At 46.9% G+C, this 26,419-nt stretch overlaps 1 protein-coding gene and 1 long non-coding RNA gene across 2 annotated transcripts in view; one reads left to right on the top strand and one right to left on the bottom strand.

Annotated features, from left to right (window-relative positions):
• SLC67A1 (solute carrier family 67 member 1) overlaps window positions 1-26,419 on the bottom strand; it is a 72,069-nt gene that overhangs the window by 25,473 nt on the left and 20,177 nt on the right. The window lies entirely within an intron of this gene.
• LOC308070766 lies at window positions 9,200-12,398 on the top strand. Its single transcript, XR_013930843.1, has 2 exons — window positions 9,200-9,446; window positions 9,876-12,398. It is a non-coding gene; the product is annotated as an uncharacterized lncRNA (long non-coding RNA).

The following is a 26,419-nucleotide window of genomic DNA, read 5'->3' as shown; positions in this document are numbered from 1 at the left end:
CAGAGAGAGTGAGTAAACAGCACTTTGATTGATGCACCTACTTGTCTCCAAAGGTGCCCAAACCCAAATCAACAACCCTTCAACTGTCCATCAGAGCCCCAAACGTTGGAACTTTAACAGAAGTGGGGCCACATCCTTAAACATAGACACAGTGAACAGTGATTATTAACAGTAGTTGTACAATGACAAAAAGGAACAATTACAACCTATCTAACAAACCCAAACACAAACCATATAAAACTCAAGAGAGTCAATAATAAACCCTCCAATTATTACTGTCCTCTTAGAGGAGAAGATTAGGAAATGACTCCTCCTAGTCTTTAAGGACATGTGGGAAGATTTCAGACTCCGAAGGGCTTTAGCTCTGCCAAACAGGTGGAGCAAAATCCAGGGCTGGAAGACTGAAACTCAGGAGAGTTAAGCTGAAAACAAAGGGAGAAGCATGTTTGTTTTTAACAGTGAGAGCAATTATCCACTAAACCAGCTCATTAAAAGTCTCCACCATCATGGGAACCCTGTTAGTTGAAGGATTTCATAAAACATGTGCTTCAAATGTACCGCAGGATGCAGTTTGGGGTGGGAATGCCCAGCAGAAACACCAAAGGCAGCTGTCATGGAGGGCACAAGACTGAGTGACCATCGTGGTGTCTTGGGGGCACCGAAATTTAAGCACCATGGACTTCAGCAGAGTAATGCCTGTATTTCACCAGAGAAGGCTTTGTAGCCATGCAGGTCCATGCAGACTCTAAGGTGTCTGCACCGTCCCTGCATCCCCAGCAACCTGCGCTGCAAACACAAGATGCAAAGGCGAGCTGGGAGCCACTACCCAACGCCCGCTGTGAGCCTGCTGATAAAGGACTGTCTGTTGCCTGACTCTTTGCTGCTGCTTCCTTGTCAGACCATGCTGTGTGTTTTTCATGGAATAACCAGAAACACTAATTGTAAAAGCCTCAAGTTTCCTCCCTGCTAGACAAAGGTGTGGTCCGAGTAATTTCTGGAGTATTATTAAAGTCCCACAGCAAGACAGTAAAGGATTGAGATGTCAACAACTGAGAAAATCATCAAAGAGCAAATACATATATACACATACACACACACATTCCCGCTAATAGCAACAGCAAAAATCCTAGCTGAATATTTCAATTCTCATTAATTATTATTAATAACAACAAAGTCAGATAATATCTTCCTGCAAATGAACTTAGTGCAGTAATTTAGACCTGCTGCCCTTCCATCTGCCAAGCTGTTCCACTAATTATCCTGGACCACAAAATTAGTCATTTACTGGATCATTATTTTTTTATTTTTAGTGCAGTGGGTTGCCACTTTCTGATTTAAAATCAAACAGTTCCCAAACTACTGAAATCAACTTTGTGGACCCAATTTTTTATCCAAGAAATCTGGAATTGCACGTTTCTGCACATGCAGATACGCTGCATTACAACGTAAAGTAAATTTACTAATAAAATAGAAAGGATAAAATAATCAAAATAGGTAGCTGCATCTGGCTTAGAGGGTTTTTGGGTTTCTATATTTCAAGCTTTCATTCTGGTATGGAGAAAACGCATCACAAAAATTTTCATTGGACAGAAAACCTTTCTTTCCAGTCCTATTTTTTCCTGAGGTTTTCCAGAATCCCACATGCCAACATAAATATGTTTTACTCTTCAGAGCCAAGAAGAATTACAGCAAGCAATGACGGAAGGATCCCCCTATAAAACTAGTAAGCGAATGATGCACTACTTCACTGCAAGCATATGACTTCCGTTGCTGTGAAAGGGAGAGGCGAACATTGACATTTTACATATTTAGGGAAGCCTGGCCTTGCTGTAATGGATTCGTGACATTTTGTACAGCTGGACTCTGAAGCCAGAGAAATCCAGTAAAATACGGAGCTCAAAACTGTCTTATTTCTTACTGGTCTGATGAGGAACAGGTGGTACAAACCAGAACTGCTAAAGGCAAGACACCCTGACCCCTCAGTGAAGCCGAAGGCTAGGGGTAGGAACCATCGCTTGCTTGGCAGCTCCTGCTGCACAAGACATGGCTTGCAGGCACTCATTTTGTTTTTTTGAAGATTTAAGCATGAACTCTCATCTCTGTTGGTATCAGTGGGAGTCGTCCTGCATTCAGTTCTGCCTGTTTGGCTTATCAGGAGGAAGTTTCGCCAGGAAGGGATGCGGTGGCACTATTAAGAAAAACGAGGCACATTAAGCAGGTTGCTCCCATGGGACCTTTTCCCATCCTCCTTCCCTTCCTGCCCTCCCTCTCATCCCTCCTGGCTGTCCGCACACCAGCCGTGTGGAGCCAGAGCCAGCCGTGCCAAAACCAGCAGCAGATTTCCTGAGCGGGGCGGAAGAACAAAGGATGTGGGCTGGACTAATACAATTAAATTAAAGGGAGCAAAAGGGCGCAGCAGCTTTGGCAGCTGAGATCACTATGTGGCCTCTTCCAGCTTCTTGCTGAATAAGAGAGGTTAAAAGCCTTTACCATCCTGGCCTTTATGGTCAAAATAACTCCGGTAACTATCTGCATACTTCAGCATGTTACTTATAATTCCTTTGCTTCTCTTGCATCTGGAGAGGGAGCCCCTTGCTGACTTTTGCCAGCTGCCTGCCTTGCTCTCCCCTGGGGTTTTCTGCTAGCAAAGCTGCTCTCAGTTGTCAGGTAAGACCACAGCTGCCTGCTCGTCTTCATGTATTTTTAGCCTTGCCGTGAAAGTGAGGAACAAAACGCATCGCCTTGTCCTGCATGGGACTGATATACCCCAAGGTCCTGCTGCCTGGAGGATGCAAAGCACTCGGGTGCATGAAGCAAACACGTGAACTCAGAGGAGGACCGGGTTTTGCTGGTTTTTGCCAACGGGAGCAGCTGCAGCTTGCCCCAACTTCAAGCTTTCAGAGAAATAAGAAGAAAACATGAGCAGAGGAACCTGGAGGCCAGGAGCCCATAACACCAGTCAAACACTGTTTAACAACATGATGAGAGCCACTCCCTTCCATTTTCCAGATATCATTAGGCAAGTGTGGTGGATGCATTAAAAAAATCAATTAGAAGAGTTTTAAAGGGTTTCAAAAAGCAGGATGGCCAGTCCAGGGCACACTTGCCACGGGTCCAGTGATGTACAAGGCTCACTTGGTAGCCTGTGGCCATGGATAAGTGGCTGACAGCTAGGATTGCCCACCTGGAAACTCCATCCTTCATGCTGGTGGGAAAGCAGAACTGATGATGAAAACATTAATAGTAATGTCATGGTAAACAGATTAAACCCAAAGAAACTATTAGCATTAAAAGCCAGCGGGAGGAAGGTTGCATTTCTTCCCATCTAACGCTTAACCAGCCTCCATATTTACTTACAGGTAACTATAAATCCCCGTGTGCACCATGCTTCCCAGGCTGAGATGAAGCGAGGACGTGCTCTACGTTACTTCACAACCCACTCCTATTAGAGTCAATTAGTGTGAGGCAAATGAGCACAATCAGGGTTCAGTTTCTGAATCAAGATGTGACACGGTAACACAGGTGGCTCCCAGAGGTTCCCTAGCTCCTTGAAGTGATTTTTTTGCAGCTCAGCCCTAACTGTTGCACACCCCTGAAGTCAGAGGTGGCACACATGAAGCATCAGAAAAATCTGGTGAAGCTTACAGCAACTGCAGCTTTTGGAAAGCAAGGCCTGGCCAAACAAGAACACGTGGGTGTATATACACACGTGCAGAGCATTTCCCAGCAGCTCTGAAGCAATGCTTTCAGCAAAATTTCCATGAAAGATTCAATCCCGCAAAGAATGCATGCCCCATGCAGAGATCAGGCAGTGGCGCAGGAGCAGGAGAGGCCACTGACCAGGCATTCACAGGCAGGTAATATTTTCAGCTTGCAGACGAGGGCATTTGAGCAGAGCATTTGAACAGAGTCCCCGCGGGTACGTGCCAGTCGCAGCCCCCAGGAAGGCTACAACAAACCAATGCGAGACAGAGTTTTGGGCTCCAGCCCAAATTCCAGTCCTTGCAGGGCTTCAATTCCCATCTTTGGTTTCCTGCCTGAAAAGGCTGAAGAGACCCATGAAGGTATCTAGGGGTTGCTGTCAGCTGGGAGTCTGCATTCAGGCTGTGCGCACCGCGAGATGGTATCAGTGGCTTTCTGATTAGCATTCCAGCAACACAGCCCTGCTCTGCAAAGCCCAGGAGAGAAACACGCGTGTGTAATTGCACAATTAAGTGTTGCGTCAATACAGTGATTCTTTCGAGGAGGAAGCAGTTCCAAATAATTCCCTGAGGATTAAAGGATCAATGGGTATTTTGGCAGTGAATGGGATTGTGCTTGCTATCTTTCTCTTTTTACTTAATAAAGTCAAAGTTGAACACTGAGAGAGCACAAATTGTTTTTTAGTGACTCACTCCTACTTCAAAACAGTGCTGCATAAAGCTGGCATTCATGGCCAGCCAGATTCCTCAAAGAGCTCTGAAAGGACTCTCAAAATATTTCTTTGATTGCAGTCTGGCTACGCTATCCACTCAGCCACTCATACCCTTAGAGGGGCAGCTATGGGTGAAAACCAGCCAGTGAGCTGAAAAGCAAAGCAAAAAAACTGAGGTGGAAAAAAAAAAAAAAGTTCAGGTGAAACCATGACACCAAACCATGCTCTCCAGTGAACAGCTTTGGGTTCGTAAGGAAGTGAGCAGTGGCCACTGTGTTCTGATAGCTTAGTGATACATACACTTAGTGCAAAACTTCATGTAAATTAGTGATGGTTTCATTCAAGGAACTTTGTGTTACTGTCCTGACGGTGCCTGCTGAATGCATTTCATCTCTGACCCATTGTGGTCTGGTCTATGTTGTTGAGATTCCTCCTAAAGAAAAAAGCAAGCACAAAATTTCACCAAAGCTTCTTAATGAAACAAAACCATAAAAAACTCAATCAGAAATAGATTCGTTGAGCCTCAAAACATTTCATGTTTCCTAGGATGTTCATGCAAAGGTACAGAGATAGTCCAGCTTTCATAGCCCAGGGCACGAAACAGCACACCACTACAAATAAAGCCAGACAGCCCAGTGCTCAGCAGGCTTCAAGGCAGCCCTGCCAGTACTACCCACCGTGTCATCCGTGCCTTGGAGAGGACAATAAAAATCCCCAAACCTTCCTTTCTGCAGTTCCTAGTCCCTGACCTCATGGAAAAAACATCACACAAAGGCATGAATAAGCATGGCATGAGTCTTTCCCCTGGCTCCCCTGTCCGAGCAGATGCCCACGTGAAAACGGTATATGAAGTGAGGAGCACAGGTTAATGCCAGCTGAAGGAGTATTAAAACCCAAGTGGGAACAAACGTAGCCTCCAAGGGACATGTGCCAGAGGAAGATGCCCTTTCTCACTTGCTTCCTCAGGACAAACTGCTTGGGACAAATCACGCACACCTCACTGTAGCCCCTTAGTGAGACTCCTTTGGTTGCAACTTTCCTATTATTTCACTGGGAGCCTGGGATTTCTCTAGAGGCAGAATGTAAAACCCGAGTGGATGCCCACCCCAGCCCAAGCATCGGCAGGAAAAGGAGGGAGTTCACTGCCCTGAGGCAACTGGAAACCATGACCAGGGTGTCCTTTCTGCCACATACATTTTAGATGAGGAGCAGCAGAAGTTGGCTGCTGCTGCTCTGGGGAGAGCAGGAGGCTCTTTTTCACTCCGGTGAACTTGACATCATTGAAGGCTGGTCCAAGGAGGCGGTGAGACTTCATGTCTGCACCCTCCCCAGAGCCCCTCACAAGGCGAGAATGAGTCACCCACAGACAAGTACTCATTCAACTGCTTATTTCTAGTGGCAGCCACATCTGGAAAATTCCGGTGGTGGAAAGAAAAAAAAGATGAAGGGGGGTATGGGCATCCTGCATCACCCATTTCTGTCAGAACTGGGCAAAGGGTGGATGCTGAAGATTGTCCCTGGTGCATTAGCAGGGCAAAGAGCCAGGAGTGCAACGTCAGAGCTGCTATGTGCTGGGGACACCAGGCATGGGACGGGGCCAGGCGTTCACAGCCATCCCCAAAGTCATGGGAGCCACCTCTGGCTTAAGTTCCCTTAAGGGACATTCGCTCCTCTGTGTGTCACTGATGCCGCACAAGGAGGGCCACTGGTGGGACTTGACACTCAACCTTGCAGAAAAAACCACTTTAAGTCAATGCAGAGCATTCAATAAAAACACTTGGGCTTCTTCCACAGGGAAAATCCTTCTTTGGCAGAGCTCCCTATGTAAGCGGTGCTTTGTGCAAACGGATAAGGCTGGCTGTCCATCAGGGGCTCCGCAGCAACAAAGCTGTCTGTCCCCTACAAGTGTATGCTGCAGGGAAAATCCCAGCAATGAAAAGCAGCTTGAACTAACCAGTCCCTGCCACAGCCCCAGCTCAAGCACAGCAGATCCCCTTGCTGGGGTGTGAAGGGGATGGTTGTGGCAGGATGCTAATTCGCAGGCAGCTGGAGCAGCCCGCCCGTGCCAGCCCGTCCTGCTGCCTGATCCAACGCAGCGCTCTTCCGAGGAACTCAGCTAATTGCCGGAAGAGGCATATCAGTTACGCTTCAATAAGATGTGGGCGGATTTGCATGCTTTGCCTGTAATCCGCCACTAATTTCGAGTACCATTTATTTTCGTGTGCTCTTTTATGGTAAAACATCCTATTTCAAAATACTACACTTTGCTAATTCAGAGCTCGCACTTGTATGTGTGATTATTGCTCCTCCCTGTTGCGCAGTGTACGCAGTCCCAGCGGCATCTCAGTGCACCGAACACCTGCACATTTACATGCGTTTAAACCAATGGGGGAATAGGCTGCACTCCCCAAAAGATTTTAGCCAGCCGGCTGGCTAAAGCCTTGTTTGCCTCATGCTCCATAGTATCACCCTGAATGTCTAGAAATGGAGAAGTCTAGACAAGGACCAGGCATGAGCTGCAGTCCCTGAACAGGGGTTTGCGACATCTGGCTTTGATCCCAGCAGCGCTAATACTGGATGAGCTGGGGCAGGTCAAGATAGGCATCAGAAAGTAGGTGTAAGCGGTCAGTTCTCACAACAGAGACTTCCCACCAGTGAGGCCAGGACATGCGCTGTTTGATCTATCTGTGAACAATCTGGAGAAGCAGTGAGGTAAGGAAGTGTGCTGAGGATACACAACTAAGAGTGCTGGTGAAAAGCGCAGTCAGTGGGGAATTGCACCTGGTCCTCACAGGGCTGAGGGGCTGGGCAATAACACGGCAGCTGAACGTCAGCGCGGATTAGTGATGCATGAGGGAAAGCAAGTCTTAAATTCACGTATCAAATGATGTTTTCTGAGCCACTTATTATTACTCAGCAGGGAGACCTTTGGACTACCATAGACTACTCCACAAAATCATCAGCTCAGTACTCAGCTCATCAAACATTACCATGAAAGAAACAGCAAGCAAAGAAGAGAACCTCATTAGATCGCTGTATAAACTCCTGGCTCACCAGTCTTTTGAATAGTGCATGCAATCCCGGTCCCCTCCTCTCCAAAAGGTATCTAAGAAGTGGGATAGGCTCAGAGAATGGCAACAAGGACAATTCACGGAGACTGATTTTATGCCTGAGGAGGCTACGAACCTTCACCCCAGGAAGGAGATGTCCAAGGGATATCTAATAAGGGTTCACAGGTTCGCGAGGGAGTTGGAGCAGGGGGTTAGGAAGTGACTGACATGGTCATTTCCACCACAAGAACTGGGAAGCACCAAAGGAAGCTGTCTGAGACTGGTTCAAAACAAAGGGAAAGGCCTAATTCTTCCCACAACATGTAGAAGGTCGGTGGAGTTTGTTGCCACTGGTTATGGAAGCAAAAGGCTTAGACGGGTACAATGAGAGACTGGACAAGCACTTGGAAGAACAATCTGTTGAAGGTTACTAAAAGAGTCACAAACCACATTCATTCATGTCAGGAAATCCCCTGAACTGAAAATAGTTGGAGGCTGGAAGAGTAACTGGTGACGTATTATGCAAGTTTGTCCCACACCTTCTCTTCCCTAGACTTCTTATTAAGATTTTTATTGGTGAAAGGATACTAGACCACATTGAGACGCAAGTACAATTTCCTCGTCTGCAGCAGGAATCAAACCCGTGCCTCCCACCATCTCACAAACCAGACAGGCTCATTTTCGCTCATTCCCTGGAAAACGCTGCTTTTTTCCTACAATCCTTAAATGTTCCAGGTGATAAATAAGAATAACCACAACTCTCACTTTGTACATGGGACACTCAGTTGGGAAAGGGTAATGATACATTTCAGTCCAAGAAACGTTCATGTATCTTATCAAGTGACTGTTCAATGTAACAAAAAGATGCAATCCCCTAGTCTCTTAAACATGGGTTTTTCCCAGTCTTTTTGTTGGATGCTCCAACTGTACAAAGTACTAAGTTTTTTGGGTCTCCCTACCACCTTCTTCGTGGTGGAGGTTTCTTTCCTAACGGGTGGCAAAGCCTTTAAGTAATACTTTTTTTTTTTTTTTTAATTAAGCAACAAAAACTGCTCTTACAAGCTCAGAATGTGGTAAATTATTAAAACGCTCAGTTTGGGTGTGTCGTGGGGTAAGGACTCCCACGCACAGACTGGTTAGTAGGTGAGCAGTGCTTGCTAGACTACCCCATGACTCACCACTGAACACATCTTTAATCATACGTTACAGCATGTCTGACTTCATAGAGTACTGTAGGTGGTTGTGAAATAATCTTTGAATGACTTCAAGCTTTTTCTAGCTTTTATGATGTTACTACGCTTCAGACTCCAGGAGACTCAGCTGGGCAGGAAACCGTTGAGGATTTGCTATAGTAACCTGGGCTGAACCCCCAGCACATCAGGTCTCGGCTCACGGCGGTGGCATTGGAGGATCTGCAAGTTTGGCATCGGCTGGAATTGTTACCTCTCACCGATTGTGATGCACTCACTTACTCAGAGCTGGCTCAAAGCAGTGCGTGGGAAGAGCTGAATTTTGCTGCCCAAGGACGAGGGGTGGGGTCAGGGTAGCTCCTGCAAGGGGAAGGGGTAGGATTTGACTGGGAAAGAAAGCACAAAGAGAGCTCTGGTGAGCCAGGACCACTGCCTTTGCTGGCTCTAAGGAGACAGGCAACTACTGCTACTTCCAACAGGACATCACCCACCTTCGAAAAACAGACACAGATGCCAGATGCTCTGGCTCTCCTCAATGAGCATGTCTTCTCGTCACTCTGGCACAGGCAAGCAGACAACGGGACTGCGGAGAGACAGTATGATGCTGGCGACAACTGTATCTTGCCAGCGCTTAGAGGTGTGCCAGCACTGGCCCACCAAAGGACTCAAGCTTCTTCCTCTGCCAGTCCCTTTTGCAAGCAGGGCACTGGCAAGGCTACCGCGATGATCCAAGAGAGTAATCCTTGTGTCACGCAAAAGGAAGGGATCCTTCCACACCCAAAGACTAACAAGGTAAATAAAGAAGTCATTGACTAGCCAAGTCTGACACTTAAATTTCATTTCTTACCAGGACCGCATTCACATGAATGACATTTTTAAGCTATGTAATTCCCTGGCAAAACAAGTTACTTTACCTTGAGGTAAGTAACTGTAAATGCAGCATCCTACCAGAGGTACAGTACAGATCAATCTTGCCTTGGAACAAGTAGTGGCAGCCAACACCTCCTACCTCAAGGTGCAAAAAACCTTGCTGTGCTGCATCACGGGCTCCAGTGCTTTTTGTCAAGTTAGACCTTTCAATGAAATAGGACACGTTAGGGCTAATTTTGTAGGGGAAGCGATGTTGGAACGCTAATACCCAAAAGTCACAAATAAAACATTTCACATGTCAGGTGGAAGACTCTCCACCATCCCACTCCAGCTTCTCTGGTTGCACAACAGGCCCCTTGAAAACAACCCTTTCTCCAGCAAAGACAGAGCCTGAGGGCTGTGGTGCAGCTGATTTGATTTTGTGAAGAGTTTGACCCCAGAAGGAGGCATCTGCATGAGAAGAGTGAGTCACTGACTTTCAACAATGGGCGAAACCATTAATTAAAGGTGCATGGTTTGCTTGCTTGGGCAGGCTTTCATACGCTCAAACCAGGAGTGGTCTCACTGTTACTATATTTACTGAACTCCCCCGATTCCAATTAAGTATTTTGTTTCCCTCACCCTGTAATGACAATGATTTCTGCATGTTAAATATATTCAGAAAGGAGGTTTTGTGTTTCATATTTGCAAATTGTAGTAGTTTTCTCCTCTACACAAGGTTGTAGGACAAGCACTAGCCAAGGAATGGCTAAGAAACATAGCACTGAATGATGTATTTTCAACTGCTTTGTTTAGCATAGTAGAAAATAATGTATTTGGGTTAAAAAGCACAGCTAACATTAATAGAAGTTGCTTGCATTTTTTGCAACAATCAATTGAAAACAGATTTTAACGTACTTCATACCAGTCAAATGTAGTTGCAGGTCTTTTTAGCATCTTGCATATTTCAGTGGATTCCAGCATTGCCAAAGCCCTGAATGAGAACACCCTTTCCTTGCAGACCTGGCACAGCGGTTGCATTTTGAGCTCTGCCTAACACACCTTTGCTCTCAGTTGGAGGCAATCCCCTCAGGGAGAGAAAGAGCTTCATTCATCCTTTGCACCATGTTTCATCTTGGCCCCACCACTGAGACCACCCACAGGGATGCCAGTTAGTATCAGCTGCATTATGCTGAATTGGTATTTACAGGAGTGCTCGGTGGGAACCACATCTTAGGCAGCCTCATGGGCAGCTTCTCCACCCAGCTGCAGTTAGGGCAGAAGCCTGCTCCATTCACCACCAAATGACAGCAACTGCAAGCTACCTGACAGACTCGTATGGAAAACGGTGAACAGAGTGTTTACTGTATTTTCAGTTGCGTTTTATTGCAAATTAGCAGCTAAAACCAAGGAGGGATTAGCAGTGTGTAAGCCACCAACTGTCTGCAGAGGAGTCTGGAAGCCTCTGATTCTACATTTCTGTAGCTCCAGTGAGCAAAGCCACTGGCCCGCTGCACACTTGGGGTTTGCTGTACCTAGAAGATTTACATTTCAAGCCATCTGGTGTTGCAAGAGCCAGAGGCCACACACTTCTTTGGCAGGACATCTTAGGGAACACCTGTATTTTAGATGCTACAACCAGGTAACTCAAGGCAGGAATGGGCCATGTTCTTTAGTGGTGGGTAACAACGATGACCTTAGACTGGTGCTTGTGATATCCAGGAGCCTTGCAGAAGCTGGCTGTTTTCAGTGCACAAAGAGGTCCACATAAACAGACAAACTGGTTGACAAGGAAATTATTTACCTTTTGAAGTGACTAGCGGGTGGTTGTTTTTTCTTTTTTCAGTAAACAATGAAAAATAATTGTGTTTTTTCATTTCACTTCAATCTTACTTTCAGCAGGGCAAAACCATGAAAACATGGACTTCAGTGCTGTCAAGCCTGTTGGACGTACATCTGTACAGCACCAGGGCTATATGGGTTTTCTTTTCTTACATACTGAGACAGACCTAACGCAGTAGCAGCTGAAAAACTCACACTGTAAATCTCACAATTTGTCTTCATAACATCCCTGTGGGTGACGGTGGTGCAAACACCCCGTATGTGCTCACAGGGAAATAAAACACAGGAAACCTAAGTGCCCCAGTAAGGTGCCATAAAGATCATGGTGGAAAAAAAAGCCTTAAAAATCAAGTCTCTCTCAAGTTCAGTACTCAGATCAGTGGACTACACTTTTCCTCTCCTTTCTTTTCCCTGGATACTCCAAAAGCCTATTCTGCTGCCCCAGCCACAACACGGATGCAACAGGAACCCAGAGTGAACTGCATCTTGCAGCACCCTGACAACGCCACACCAGCACTGCGTATGACAGCACCACTGATGGGAGAAGCACACATATGTAGATTTTGGAAGTGTGTGACATCACTATTACTGTTTCACGAATTCCTCCCAAGGAGCCTTGCCATCACATGCCAGTGTCGGCTGGCCCAGCTCCATGGAACCAGTTGCCCTAGAAACAGGCTTCACCCCAGGGACACATCCTGGAGCCGTGACTCAATTAAAACACAAATTTGAGTCAGTGGAAACTTGTCTGAGGAAGGACTGAGCAAAAACCACACGGTCAAAGTAAAACAAGCCATGCAGATCCTGAGGACTTAGTGAGAAATGCTGCAATCCCAGCTGCGCCAGGGGCATCATGGAAAAGGCATTGGAAAAGATCAACCAGGGGCATCATGGAAAAGATGCAAAGTCAGTAAGAGCTGAAAATGGTTTACAAGATCAGGCCCAACATCAGCTGTATAGATACGATGGCTGCCAATCCCCACCAAAATGGCAGCAGCTAGTACAAAGAGCCCAGTCACAGAGCAGAGATATGGACTAGCAGCAGAAAAGGACTTGAAATTCATTGCTCTTTAATAAGTTATCAGATAGCAGCAGCTGAGGAAAAGACACTACGAGTTCAGTATCAACATCTTTATCTTTAATCCCTGTTTCGGATCAAAGCTAGTAGTTAAACTGGCCCCAGACAAAAGCAATTTTTTTACTAAATGACATAAACTGAGCACAATTTACTGTTTCTAAAAATATAGCCAACAAACCCTGTATTTCAACTACACTAATAATGAAATACCCTAAAAGCAAAGCACCATGGGATTTGAAGGCTTTAGCGACTTTTTTTTGGGGGGGGTTGCTTTAAGTCCAGCTAATATTTGCCTTTAATTTCTTTCACAGACCTATTTCTCATAAAATCCAAATATGACTGAGAGAAGAGAGTACTGAAAGATCACTAAACATATGGAAAAAATTATCCCAGGGGGAATATGAAAGCCATCTGCCTGAGACTCTGTCAGCACTCATCCTGCAGACACGAACAGTGAGATTGATGCTCTGGTAGCGAACGCAAATAAAGTGGTGAACCCCGGTCTTGGCTGGCATCAATAGAAACTGCGCATCCAGCCATCTAGAGAGCTCGTTTAGCTAAAAGCATATTAGGCCCTAGGCTAGCCAAGACTTTATCGGTTGGAAAATCCCAACCATGAGCACTAGCTGCAAGGAGGCGGGGGGGGGGTGGGGGGTGGGGGGTGGGGTAGGGGGAGGGGGGCGGCAATAAAAAAAATGGAGCGCGGAAAGATCAGGCAGGACAAGCCTGAACATGTTCAGTTTGTCCTTCCTACATTACAATTATATCCTCATTCCTCAGAGCAAAAGGCAGTTCAAACAGACAATAAACCCCTTTTTAATCTTATGCTTTGCAGGAACGTCACTGAAACGGAATTGAAGCGGTTCCCAGAGATAAGGTGACAAAAGAAATTAAACCCTTCCCTACAGCTACCCTTCGGTAAAATATCAGCAGAGAAATAGAGAGGCAGCGCTTCAGACATAACTATGTCATTCATTTTAGGAAATAGGACTTACCTTAGTGGTTTCAAACAGATTAATTTAGTATCTTGCTCCTCAAACTCTGCAGCCGCTTCCTTCCTTTGCATTGCAGGAATATTAGCCTCTAAGGCTCATGCTAACTTCATTTTATGGGATGGATAGTATTTTATTGCCAGGAAATGCTATTCCCTTTTGAGGTACAACTTAATAAATGCCTCAGTTTAGGTCCCAAGAAATTTGGGCTGAAGCAGTGTAGACCACGGGATGACTTTGGAGCAGCCACCAAACAGGGGGAGTTCCCACTGCTTTTCTTTAACCCCCTCATTTGGGCACGAACAACACAGGCCAACAGAGGGTCAGTTTAGCAGGACAAAGAGAAGAAACAGAGCTGAAGGGCAGGGCAGGGAGTATGCTGGGGATGGACCTGGGAGATCTCCGAAGGCACACCCACCCCACCCTGTCTCACTCCCAAACCAAAAGAAGCAAAACCGAAGGCACAGGGCATAACGATGCCACAGGGAGCAATTAAGTGGTAAGGGGAAAATAATTGCATTTGCAACTAGAAACATGACACGCTAAACAGCACTCAACTGGAATATTTGACAGCTGCAATCCTAGACATAGATGGGACAGGCACAAATAGAAGGCCTCCTCATCTATTACCAAACCACCCAGAAACCATCAGGCACTAACATTGAAAGATTACTACAAAGTGAAAGAACAGCTTTTATTGACATTAAAATTTTAATCTATTTCACCAAGACTTTTATAAACTATGGAAATCACCCTGCTCGTCACCCCAGCTCTGGGGTCCCGCTGCCAACGTGCATTCTATAACGGTAACAGACTTCAGCCCGGTGCAGAACACGCACCTTTCCTAACCATAACTGGGCGCATGAGAACTTAGTTACCAAACTGGAAAGCTGCCTCTGAAATACTTCAGACTGCCTCAGTTTGGGTGTGCTGGATCTTTTCCTGCCTTTCACTGCATCAGGGAATTTCTTTCCACCCTACAGGCCTTAAGAAAGGAGCACATGGTTGAAGGAGTCAGCGGTCATGAATAATCAGGGAGGGACTTTTCCAGAACAAGGCAGTAATGTGAAAAAGTCTTTCTTCTGAGGCGACATTTGCATGACTGAGGGATGACATAATAAGTCCACAAACAAAAAAAGCTTTATACCCCCATGGCGGCTTTCTAAACCTCTCCGTACTGGCTCAGTCCTTCCCCTCTGTGCAGAAGCACCGCATTTTGGGGGCAGGAATTTAAGCCCCATCTGCACCAGGTCAATGGCCATCTTCACAGCTGTGTCTTTCTCTCATTCTTTCTGGCTAATGCAATCCTATGACCCACGTTAACGACGCTATTTTACAGGGTACAGCCTTTCACTGTAGGACCAAAGGGATTTATTTATTTCTGCTCTGGTGTGAAGGTATAAAAGCCAAGCAGAGCCCAGGGTGACAAATCTGTTTGCGTAGGAGATCCATCAACGTACAGCTGGAGCCACCTCTGAGAGGCAAGGCCAGTGCCTGGACACCAGCTTGCAGTGACACAGCAGAACGAAAAGGCAGAAATGCTATTGCCAGAGAGTGAAAAAGCAGCAACGTGCCAAGCGCCCCCGCAAAAAAATTAAAATAATTAAGCCCCTGTTAAGACACTTGGGAGTTGCTGAAAGATCCAAATTGAAAAGGAGCTGCTGAAGTGCAGCCAGAGGAGCTGCATGCCAGGATGCATCCTTGCGAAGGCAAGCTCAAGCTCTGTAGGTGCTGCCAGGGCACCGAACTGGTGCTGGAAACCCAGCCAGGGTGTGAAAACACGGTGTAGATGATCAGACTGAGGCAGAACTAATGTTTCACTTCTAGCATGGGCCATTTGCCAGATGTGGACCTCTGCTGAGAGTTAACTGAAACGTATTTGAAACTCCGGACAAAACCCTTTATTTTGCAGGTCATTTGTTTTTAAGGAAAGGGCTGAGCAGTGACCTAAGAGGTCAGAATTGGGTAGTTCAGATCCCCACAGAAAAGTGTCTGGGGACTTTCAGAACGGTGAAGCAGGCACTACAGGAATGACGGATGCTGGACAAAGCCCAGCCTCACAAGCCTGAGGGGATTTGCTCATGCCGCCAGGAGCGGGGAAACCGTTTCTCACCAGTATAGGAAGTCAAGTCAAGAGCTTGGCAACAAGGGAGGCAGCTCTCCCACAGCTCTGGTTACGCAAACAGCTGCTTTCTTCTGGGTTTCAACATGCTTCACTGCTCCAAAAATAATTTCCTGCTTGATTTGATACCATTAGCAGGAGCACAGAGCACAGCATGAACTGTCATGCCGTTTCACACTGGATCCAGCTAGCCACTGGTTTCTAGCAAAAGTCCCCGATTTCTCTTTTTGGCAGAGGGACACGATTACGCAGGAGTAAATGGTAAGCAGGGTGATACCTTTTCCTCTGCAAAGGGTTTTGATGCAAGTCTGGATGAAAGTACCTGCCACCTTCATCCTTCCAGGCCTCTTTCCAGAGCTGATATTTCCCTGCCCTTACAGCTCGTAACACTTAGGGCATATAACCAACACTTGGCAGCCAAGCAGGAATCAATGCCAACATAAAGTTCAATGACTAAGTCACTGCTTGCTGGGTGATTAGGAGCTGTGCTGGTCCCAGTCAAAAGTAGCTGGAGCTTCCCCATGGCACGAGCACCCAAAAGCTAATAACATGCCTTCTTTCATTCCCCACTGGATGACTTTGCGTCCCTTTTGGGGACTTGTTGGAGTAATTCCAGGCCAGTGCTTTGGGAACAGCAGTACTTCCCATTCCTAGCTGGATTGGAATTTGGCTAGCAAATTTTGCCCCAAGGTATTTCCTGTTCGCTATTCCCAGCCCAGGCATCTGCACGCCCTTCCCAAGGGCCTGCCTTCAGGGGACTCCTCCAGGGGCCTTCACCAACAGTGCTTTGGAACTTTCAGGAAGTTAAAGATGCCAAGGCCCAGCACATCAGCTTCACACTCCATAGCCTGTGGACCACGAACAGCAGAGTACAGCAATCACCCCAACTCATGGTCTTACACAGAGGTTAGCTGGTGTCTTCCACATACACTTCAAGTAATGTTCTGACAAGGAAATGAAGCAGCAAAGTAAAAATCAGCGTCGCCCAGTAAAACGACGGCTGCAAAGTGGGATTCGGAACCTGATAGCATGTCCACAAATTCATCCTATTTTTAAGGCAGTACAGAGTGCACACTGGTGTGAAGGGGGACTCCTCACCAGAATCTGAAGGTCTGTTCTAACGTCTGAGGAAGCTCTATGGGGATTTCCAATACTACATGACTCAGAAGCAGAAATCCTTGACAGCATCAGCCGAGTAATTTTGTGCTGCCTTTCTCCCCCTCTTACACCTTGAAATCGAAGTTGCACAATGGCACTTGCTTATGCTTACACATTTTAAACCCAAAGAGACCATGACAGACCATTCCATCTGATCTACACCACATGAGCCTTACCAGCCTTTTCTTTCCACAACCATTCTTTGAGCCGCGCAGCAGCTTATGAAAGATGCCCCTCAGCCACCACCAGAAAAGTAAAGGGGTGATAAACTCACCACTGCTTTTGGGGAGCTTGGACAGAAACTAACCTTGGAAGGTGAAGCCACAAAGAGAGGAAAGGTCCCATCAGCAGTCCTGCACAGGACTTAACTCCAGGATGACCCCCCAAGCTTTTATACAGAAGTCAAAATATGCGTCTGAGCTGACCCAAATGCCAGGTGGGGCCCCTCCTGTCACCATCACAATAAAAGGGAATAACCCTGCGAAAAAGTTGGCTCCTCAGCTGCTGGAGGAACTGAGCTGGGTGGGAGGACAGAACTGGTGGGAAGAGTGTACAAGCTGGTTTCCATGCTCAACTGACCCATGTCTGCAGCTGCTGCTGCTCCCACAGCCCAAGGGAGTGCAGATAAGCAGCAGTTCAGCTTTTCCAGACATAGCACAAATCCTGTTTACAGCCTCTGGGCTAGACTTTTCAAAAGAAGGAGCTAGGTGTCTATTCTTGCAGGAAACCAGGTGTGTAAACAGTTCAATTAATATACCCAGCAAACTGCTCTAGCACAGCAAAGAGGGCTAGTGGAGACAAGCCAAGAGCACGGGAGCTGAGGAAGGAAAATACTTTTAAAGAATATGCCTAATTAGAGATGGGCCTGGGCCAAAAGTTCATATTTGAACACCTGGAACAGCCCTGGGGAGCAGAATTGTAACCTGAACCCAGATCCACATTTTGTAACTTGCTCCTCTCCCAAACGAACTAAACCCCAGACCCATCACAGTCTGGACTGCAGGTCTCCAACATCCAAAGCCTGGACATCTGACTTTCTACTCTCAGCTGGGCTATGGCCAAGACATCATGCTCGGCTGCTGGTGCCCTCTGTCCTCTTGCCCCACACCACCGTGGGCCCACCCTGCCCCACTTAGAAGCTTGCTGTTGCTCCTTGGCAGTATGCCCCTGGCTCACTGACACAAGGTGGAGATGCCCCTTCAGTGCCTGATGGCGCAACCCCATTTGCTCCAGTGACCACAGCATGCCCAGCACTGTGACCAAGCCCTGCTTCTCACTGCACTGCCTTCTCACTGCCCTTGCAGGCTACGGCCACAGCTCCTGGCCAAAGCAAGAAACCTGCCCCAACTCAAAGGCAAGTGGCTCCACTCACACCGGCAAGGCAACTACTGACAGCGACCCTCAGTTTTGTGCCAAAGCCACAGTCAGGGCTTGTTTTGAACGGCACAAGCTACATGGCGCAAAAAGCCCTCCGTGCCCTTTTTGAGTCCCTTGCAGAAGTGGCAGGCTTGCCTTTCTCCCTTACAGCTTAGTTCTCTGGGACAGAAATCTAAACTTCACCCACACCTTACTATCTCTTTTGAATGTAGATTTTCTTCATAGCAGAATCACATTTGGCAAAGAAAGGTCAGGCCCATCCCCATAAAACCACCCTGTCACAGACAAGTCATGCATTTCAGACAGCTTGCAAGGCTGACTAAACATTTACTTTTAGATGGCTCATTTCCAAAGTCCAGAAATAGATCCTCATCCACAGTATGAGTGCCCGGGCGTGCCATCGGATGGCTTCATTGCCCCGTTACAGCATGCCATTTGCATTCCTGTGCTTTCCTCCTCTCCAGGTGCTGCCACTGCCCTGCGCCAAGCTTGCTGCCGCGTCCCCCTCTCTGGGCAGACCTACAGATAGGCGGTGATTTATCTCGTAGCTGGATTATTCTTGGTAGGTATTTGGCAGTCATTTTTGCATCATCTGACCTTGAGCCCTGTTAGGATGAGGTAGGTGACTAATGCACGTGGCTCTTGATTGCTTTCCCTCTCCTGGTGGGCACCCAGCCTCTCACCAGCACATAGTGAGATGAATTGGCACAGCTGGAGAGGAGAAAATTGGATTTGTTCACGCTGGATGCTGTAATAGTCAAGGCAATGTTTGTGTTTTGGAAACCTTTCAAACAATTTAGCTCCACTACTATTCAGAGCAGCTTTGTGCCACAGATACACTTTTCTAGCTATTGCAAATTCATCCCTGCCACAGCTGAACCTCCATCCCCAAGAAATAAAACAATTAAGAAAAACAATAATCAGGCTTTACACAAAAGCACAGGAAAAACTTTATGAATCCTTCAAGGGCCAAGAGACTCTGTCTGAAAAGTGCTTGCCACACAGCACCCAAGCAAATCAAAATGATGCAACTTTTGGTAGGGTGGACAGATTACAATCGGGCAATTACACATCCCAGGCCGTGTAATCACATGCAATGAGAACACGTGTGGGTGTAGTGCGAGGCATGAGCCTGGTGTCACCAACCACAGACTCCTCTGGTTACCTTAAAGGAGTTCTTCAACAGATTATTTCAAAATTTCTCTTCTACACATCAGTAAGTCCCTCTAGAAGTAGGTCTCTTTCTGCCATGAAAAGTAGTTCCTGGAAGACTAGAAAAAACATCCAGGACTACAGCGGAAAATATCAGCCAGAAGAATCGATCCATCATCTGTCTCCTATCCAACTGTGTCTGGACAGTCAGAAAGAGGAGGGAAAGAAATCCATCACACACAACACAGAGAATATGTTATACAGCTTCATATCAGGAAGGAGCCTTTCTAAGCTTCTGCAGGAAGCACGCTTAAACATTTGATGCATAGGCATCCTCAGCTTTAACAACCATTACTGTCTTTCAACCCTCCTTTTTTTAAAGTCTGAGAACAGCATTAAGACTCTGGCCTTCTGTAAGCATTGCTCAGATGCTCCCCAGATGGCTTTTCCAAGGGGATTTCTAATTACTTGGGGTTTTTTAAAGAAATATCCTGCAGAAATCTTTTAGGTTTTTGGAGGTTTCCCGCCTTCCTCTCCAAATTTCTTTAACCAGAGCTTGATTTAAAACCAAACGCATAGGAAACACTTCAACATGTTTCAGATCACATACCCCGGGGTAAAAGAGAAACGAACAAAATCCCATAAAAATAAAGATGGTGCAGATTTCAAAAGGATTCACAGTGAAGCTTTGTAAAGAAGTAATTAGTCCAAAAGTTTCAGCCTGGAATATCACAGTATAAAGGAACATTTAGTGAGACTGAGAGTTAATGCTGCATACAGACCACAAAGGATTAGAGGTATAATCCCCTCTCCACCAAGAAAAATAAATTAAAATCGAAGCAACAGTATCTGTAATAACAAATAAACAAGAAAACCTCAGATGCTCAAAAATATTCAAAGTTTTCAGATCCTGAACTACCTTAAAAGGACCAGATTTCCGGAAGTGCTAAATTCCTATCCTCTGAAAATCCATGTTAGCCATCCCCAAGTGGGAGACTGAAAGGAAAGCACAGTCGTTTCTAGAAAGCCTGATCACTGCACTTCTGCTTTAGAGCGCAGTTGGAGAGCAGAGCTGAGCCTCTTACATCTTTGTAAAGCAAAGCGAATTATTCTAATTAACATATAGGGTCTGTGTCTCTCCCAGGCCATCCAAGCCACCTCCCAGGCAACTGTTAAGTTACAAGACCTGCTGCTCCTCCAAAGCTGCTGCTCCATATCCCCCAAAATGCAATACAACCATAAAGGGCATGTTTTGTCCTGCCACCTGCAAACACTGGCTGGGAAAACTGGGAGTGCCTCTGCATGTATGTGCCATGGCACAGACCCACTGCTGGCTCAGCACACAGTGCTATGCCCTCTGCACTGACAGACCCTCACCGTGGCGTCTGGCCTCTCAGATCACTCCCTGAGCATTGCCCTCCTCTTGGATCAGCATCTCTGCTTGCCAGTGGTGCTTAAGGGCGTTCGCTGCACCACTTGGCACAGCACAAGGCTCAGCCCCAGTGGTCGGGAGCTTGCAATCTAAATGTGACAGAGAACATTCCTGGTGCTGGAATACCTTCTCCCTTGGCTGCGATAACCCATGATTTTGTCAGGTTAAAGAGACAATCCCCAGCACGTACTGGGTTTAGCCTGGAGATAACCGTTCGGGAAGTCCTTTGCCCTCTGGCTGCTTTCAGTGCCTGAATGCTTCACATATCTTTGGCTCTTGCCAGCTGGTAGAGTGGCTGTGAGCAGGGTATAAGCAGAGTTTCATAAAGGGACTGTAAGGAAATGAAAACCCAGGGTGGGGCCACGGAAGCTGGTGTAGTTCATGCAAAGTTCACACCTTTTTTATTCCCCTCTGAGCACCCCATCCAAGCAGCCTGGCCTTCACCCAGGGCCATGGCGAACTGGCACCCCGTGACAATGAGGTGTTGCATCTCTCCATCCACCTGGCAGACTCCTGCTCGTCCCATCAATCTGGCAGCGATGGCCAAGAGAAGCACTGGGAAGGGTTTCATACCCCATCCGAAATTCCTCCAAAAAGGCTGCTTTTGCACCCATCCTTTACAGATGCCATACTTCAGGCAGGAGGAAAATGGGAGAGAGCAGCAGCAGTGGATGTGCTGTCCCGTTTCTTCCCCCGTGGGAAATGAAGGTCCATATTGGAAATACTACTTCCTTCCAGCCCAAGCCCCTTGGTGCTCCAATCTTACTGCTGCAGATGACCCAATACGTCTGAAAACACTAAGCCTTTCTCCTGCAGAGCTTCACCCCTCAGCTCCTCGAGACCTAACTCCTCCCAGTCCACTCTTCCCATGCCAAATCCACACATTTCCGTTCATCCCGACCTTCCCTCCCTTGTCTGATAGTCCTTCCCACACAAGCACCACATCCTTCCTGCCCCAGTCTCACCACAAGGCTGGGTGCATTCACCGAAGCAGATCAGAATGAAAGGTAAGCATGACCCTTTGAATCTAAAGGATTAGCAGCTGTAACAGACAGAGCTGTCCATACAAACACGTGCAGGCACAAACGGAGGAAGGTTGTGCCACCCTGCGTTGCCCTCCAGGTCCCTCTGCGGGCTCTTGCCGGGTTCAGCTCTGCCCCTGCACTTCAGCCCCCAGTCTCTGGGACTCCCCGCCACTGTGTTCTGTGGCTGGCTGAGCTCGGTTTTTTCTGCTGCTTTTCTGAAACAGCAAAAAGCTGGCACTTGCTTTTGATTAACTGTTTAAAAAAAAACGGAAACAAGCCCCCAAAATGGGCTGGTAGCTGGGCTCACAAAAAGCCTGCCTGCACAGGACACCAGGGGATGAAAAAGAGGACACATCCAGGAAAAACTGCATTCATTCCCCCACAGCAGTATGTATTTGCATGAGCACACCTCATGACAGAAAGAGTCTGCATCCCAAAGGCTGATTAATCTAAATAGCAATATTGTAAATGTACTGAGAGAGGGGGAAAAACCATCTCATTGCCCCAATTATGCATGAAGAAAACCAGTGCAGAGGGATGGGACAATCTACTCGCGTCACAGGAAAATTGCGGCAGAGCCAAGTCCCAAATCCCAATACAGGGACTTAACCACAGCCTATTCTGTGCTTTCTATTTTCTGTTAACAAAGAAAACAGTATTTCCCTGGATGTCAATCCCCAGTGATACTCCTGGATTTGCTGCTCGGTCGTGAAATATTCCAGGAGTGGGAAAAGCAGATGAAGCTCCAGTGAGTCATGAGCAGACACTGCCTTATTGTGCAAGCTGCACAGTGAGGACCATGTTCAGCTTTATGACACTGCCTCTGCTAGTGAGGCCAGACCCAAAACACCTTGTGCCTTTCCATAAAATTCCAGTTTTGAAGGTTTGGGGCTTTTTTTCTTTCCATTTTTTACACTTATTACTTGGGGCTGTTAAGCTAGGCTTAACAAGAAAAATCAGCCACCACCTCAATGCAACCTTGCAGGGACACAGCTACCAACCAGCCAGGCAGGGCACCACGCCACAGAGAAACCCAGTGCTTTCAAAGCATCAGCCGAGGGGAGCGGCATTCAAACATCCATAATTGTTCAGCAGAGTTAACTTCAGAAGCACACGCGCTTTTGATCGCTATCTAGCCACCACGCGCACAAAGCAGGGTTTCGCTCACCCACCGCCCCCTCACTTTCTGACTCCAGGCATGGGGCAGTGAGGCAGGGCAGCTTCCCTCAGCACAAGGCACGATGAAAGCTGCAGAAGGCAGCAAGGAAGTTTCCTTAGCTCACCCACAGATATTCCCCCACCCACCCCCTTATTTCCCATCTGTCTGCTGGGGTCAGCCCTCGGAGGGACACCAGGCAGACCACGCCAGGAGTCCCCCTTCCCATGGCTCTGGTGCAAGTCAGTTCCCAGCAGACCCCAACCCTCAGCTCTCTAAGCAACACAAACCAGCCACACAAGGAAGTTTGGAATAGTTGTGTTTTTTTTTTTTTTAAAGCCTTTTCATCATAGTTTCCCTGGGAAGATGAAGCATCTAACCCAAGAGGGCAGGGATGCCCAGGAGGAAGGAGGGTGCTGTGAGGAGAAGGGGCAGTGGACATCCCCTGTGAGCTGGCACAGACACGCTCCTTCCCACCAATCCCCTGCAGAAGGCTAACTGGGAATGAGGGTCTGATGGAAAACAGGGAGCTCCTCACAAGGCTGAGGAGGAGGCTGCCAGCCAGCACCCCTTTAGCTCGACGCAAGCAGAGCCATACCCCATGCCCTGTGACCGCCCTCAAGGGTATGGGCTCTCCCTCCCATGAGCTGCTGGCTCCTGCCCCCCAAACCCCACTCCTCCTCCCTTGGGAAAGGGCCCCACCCATGGGCAAAGGACCAAAAAGGACCTCTCCACCCCATCATCATGTCTCCCTCCACTGAATTTTAGACCAGAGGTTGTAGGGAGAGCATGGAAGCATCAGGTTTCCTGAAGGTCTGCAAGGGTGGAATGAGGGCACCTTTGCCATGTCAGCATGATTTTCTAATGGGTAAATATGAGGAAGCCAGTGGACCCAAACCTAAAAATGGTGGCCTAGAAGTGGTAGGTGAGGTAGAGGTTTGCAGGAAGGAAGGACTGGGGATGAGCTTACTGACAACCTGTCTGCTGGATGAAAGCAGCACAGACAGGAAAACTGCTTAGGACCTGCAGCCTGGTGACTTCTAGTATGTTCACATTCCAGCATCAGACTCCAGGACTGTGACCGCAGGCACAACATGTTGATGGTCAGACCTAGTGTTTTGGGACTCAAGTGTTAAGCAGGCAGAAAGCCTGTGAAGCTGACTGTTCCCTGAGCTGTTTCAGGCCTGCTCCACGACGAGGTAACTGGTGCTATAGGAGTGCTGGTGCCTCTCCGTCAGCCACACAGAGTCTGCACAGCAAATTTAGGTGTAGCTGTCTCCACTGTAGATGTCTAAGATTAGGTGAACTCCACCAAAAGTTCACTGAGGCATTTCTCGGGTTCAAGAATAGGTTAAACAAGTCATCAGAACTAGAAAGCTCTGGTGCTGAGAGTAAAGCGCCCTAGACCTGAACTCTGAACAACAAGTTGTGGAGGGATGATATGCATGATCCTCTATTCAGACCCAATTAACATGGACCTTACAATCTTTGGGACCATGGCTTCCAAAACTAAGATTGTTGTCATGCAGAGTAAACAAGAAAAAGAATCTCTGGATCCTTTTTCACAGAAGGCCACGACTGAGTCCTCTGTGCCTTTCCAAACCATCAGCTCTCTGACAAACAGCCCACTCGCTATTCCCTCCCCATCCCCCCCAAGGCACCACAGAGCTCAACCGATGGTGACAGACCACATTGCAGCTCGTGGATGACTTGCTGGCAAGCAGAAACCACCTCCCTCTCTCTGAAGTCCCTTAATACAAAGGGCAACGCAACACCTGTACAAATGTCACTGATCCATGCTGCTTGGCTGATCAACATCATCACAGGCAGAGAAATACCACAGTTTCTACTGGAAATGAGCGAGAGCAACTCCCAGCAGCAGAATGCCCTGCTTTGTCCTGAAACGGAGCACAACCCTCTCACCCTTGCCATGTTCCCATCCGCCTTCCCAGCTCCCAACCTTCAGCCCCTTCAACACCCACAGTTTTTCCACTCTGATGCAAAGCGATGAGAAATTCCCTGCCAGAGGACATTGTTCAAATGGGTTATTGAAAAGAAATGCAATTCCCTACTCCGGGCAAACAAGCTCCTTCTTTTTCCCTTGAGGAAGAAGGATAATAGCACAGCCAGGGCAAAAAACCAAAAACCTAACAAACTATCCCCAAAGCCTGCTGTAATAATATTAAACAAGAAACCAAAGGAGTTTGGCCAGGAAAATCCCAAGTTCAAAAGAATAATTGCTCCATGAGATTTAAGCCTACAGCTGAGTCACTAAAATGAAGAAACCTGTCCTCCACAGAAAGCAAACAAATCTTGGGTCATGCACCAATGCTTCTGTATGTCCTTGTTAGAAAGAAAGAAGAAAGCGAAATGCAATTAATCATAATCCCAGAAGAAAGGATGAAATCTCTGTAATTAGCTACCTAGACTCATCTTTCCACTTTTGAAGACTAATCCAGCCTTCTTTCACTCTTCACCCACTGTGCTGCCACAGAAGTCTACTACAAATACCAAATCACTTATTTCCAGGGGTGCACACTCACCTGCAGCCTGTGGTCCCCAACAACTTTGCAGTAAGTGTACAGGAAGGGGGGAACATTTGCAGTGAACAAACACAGCTCCTTCTCTTAGTCACTTTTCGTTGATGAGCTGTCATGCAATCTGCAGACTCCTTAAGAACCTGGAGACTTCAAGCTGAATTATAGGAGTTATTTTTTAAGCTAGGTATTTTTTTATATCCACAATCCTGATCCAACTGATCGACCAGAAAACACCAATTAAAAAAATAAAATAATAAAAGCACACAAACATGAAAACACTTTCCAAACGGTTAAGATTACAACTGCTTGTGTTAACAGATTGGCTTATACCTCATCCTTAGGAGGTGTAAACTTGCCTGACCATAGAAAGCACGTTCTTGACAGCTGTACACACTGTACAGAGGTGAATGTATAGGGCTATATGTTGAGAGCAAGGTCTCCAGCAATTAAATTCAGTAAGACAAAGCCAGCTGGCAAGCAGCTCCTTTAATTGCAAAAGGCAATGCCATATTCCACAGATGAAAACGTGTCCAGGTCTGACTAAGTCACAATTTCTTTGTTATAAGTTCATTCAAAGTTCTGGAAAACATGTGAGGAAGTGTGGTAGTTTAGAGAGAGGAAGAGGAAGGGCTGAAGCTGGTGGCTACAGCTTAGGAGCAGAGGTCAGGATTCAATATCCAAAAAATCCTATGCAGATCAGATGAAGCCATTCAACTTCCCCGGGGTTCCCTTAATAAATAAGGGTTGACAAATATTATTCCAACAATCACAACAGCGACAGACCAGCTCTTTAGATCAAGTACATCAATAGTAAGCACAATGCAGTGAAATACCACCAAAATTACATCAGCTGAGGAACTGAGACTGATTTCTAACCCCTCTCTTGTATACAAACCACTGCAAACATATGAACAATTCTGTCAGTAACAGATGGGGAATGCTGGCCAGCTTTGTGGTGAGGGAGAGCAAACAACAGAGTAGACAGAAATCTCCAGCTTTGCTCTGCCATGCCATGGCAGAAAAGCTGATTTTCAAAGGAAGG

Source organism: Falco punctatus, assembly GCF_963210335.1.
Source record: "Falco punctatus genome assembly, chromosome: 10".
Lineage (NCBI taxonomy): Eukaryota > Metazoa > Chordata > Aves > Falconiformes > Falconidae > Falco > Falco punctatus.
Note: the sequence above shows the minus strand (reverse complement) of the source record. Positions and strands in the feature narration are given on the sequence as shown.